Source organism: Dromiciops gliroides, chromosome 1, assembly GCF_019393635.1.
Source record: "Dromiciops gliroides isolate mDroGli1 chromosome 1, mDroGli1.pri, whole genome shotgun sequence".
NCBI lineage: Eukaryota > Metazoa > Chordata > Mammalia > Microbiotheria > Microbiotheriidae > Dromiciops > Dromiciops gliroides.
The window spans coordinates 691921246-691922903 of record NC_057861.1 but is presented as its reverse complement, the minus strand read 5'-3'; positions in this window follow the sequence as shown (position 1 = coordinate 691922903).

The window sequence follows — 1658 nt, the reverse complement described above, 5'->3', positions numbered from 1 at the left end:
TGAGCATTTGCAATGTCTGGCTGGACCAGCCTGACTTTGAGAGACTCTCTTCTATGCACTAACCTCACCTGCTGTGCTAATGCCTTGACAAGTTCCAGGCTATGGAACTTGTAGAGAATAGTTCAGCTCTCTTGGGAGAGTAGGTGCTGCCAAGCCCTAAGATCCCCTTTCTTTACTGTGATTGTGACAGAATTGTTTTGGTTTTATATTTGGTCCAGGACTGTAATTTCATTGATTTAAGAGTGTTCTATAAAAGAAATTCTCATGACTAATTCAAACCAACCATCACTTTGCCAAATAAAGCCTTAAAGATTTGCCTGGATCACTAAGAGATTAAATTAGTTACACAGGTCAGAAAAGTAGTATGTATCAGAGGCAGTTTTAACCTACATCTTCATTACTGTGAACCTTTATCTCTGTCCATTAAATCATTCTTCCTCTCTACTATGTGCAAAAATTGGATTTCTTTTTATAGTTGTCATCTATAGCTTTCAGGTTTTAATCAAGGGCTTTTTTAAATAGTAATTTGGTCACTTTATATAGATTTCTATATTTCTATGATTTTTTCATGTCACTGTAAAATAAAAATTTTGACAGCCATATACTCTATTTTGTTGATTCTAGTCATGTTTTCATAGATAGACATCTCCACACCAAATCCCATGTCCCCTTAATATAATCCTTGAATAGAAACTGAATTAGTGTTATCACTTTGGCAAATGTGTATATAGAGAGACAGAAAGACAGACAGCTGCAGAAAAGTTATTTCTCTCTTCTATATATAATATAAATATATCTTATGTAATTACATATCTCTGTATTAGTTTCAAATAATTATAGATTGAGTGGCAACAGCAGTATAATGTCATTGCTTTTACCACATCTGTACAAGCATTGAATTTTATCCTCTCATTACTTTTTTGCCAGTAAAAGAAGGGTAAATTAGAATGTTAATATTGTTTTCTTTTTAAGTTATCTATTCCTTGGAGAGTTGGATATTATTTTGTATGATTATTGATAGGCTTTTTTTTTTCTAAAAGTACCTGTCCATATAAACATATTATTAGGAGGATAGCATTTATCACTCTTTGAATGATAACTCACAGCATTTATCACTCTTTGAATGATAACTCACATATTTATTTCTAAACACACACACACACACACACACACACACACACATATATATGGAAGCTAGATGTCTTAGTAGATAGAGTGCTGAGCCTAAAATCAGAAAGACCTGAATTCAAATCTGAATGTGTGACTCTGGGTAAGTCACTTAACATATGTTTGCCTAAATCTACTGGAGAAAGAAATGGCAAAGCACATCAGTATCTTTACCAAGAAAATCCCATTGACAGCATAATGCTGTGATCCATGAGGTCACAAAGAGTTGCATATTGACTGAACAACTAAATAACAAATTACTGTGTGTGTGTATGAATTTTGGCTTTCAGGATTGTGTGATTTGAAGAGATTTTGCCCTCCCCCCCCACAATTTGTTTCTTTTCTTCATGTACTGAATATATTCCTCTTTTTGATAAAAATATTAATTTTATATAACCCAATTCACCTGATTTATTCCCTATTGTTTCAACTAAATCTCAGCTTAAGAATTTATTCCTTCTTCATAGGTGTGAAACATATGATGATCCCTT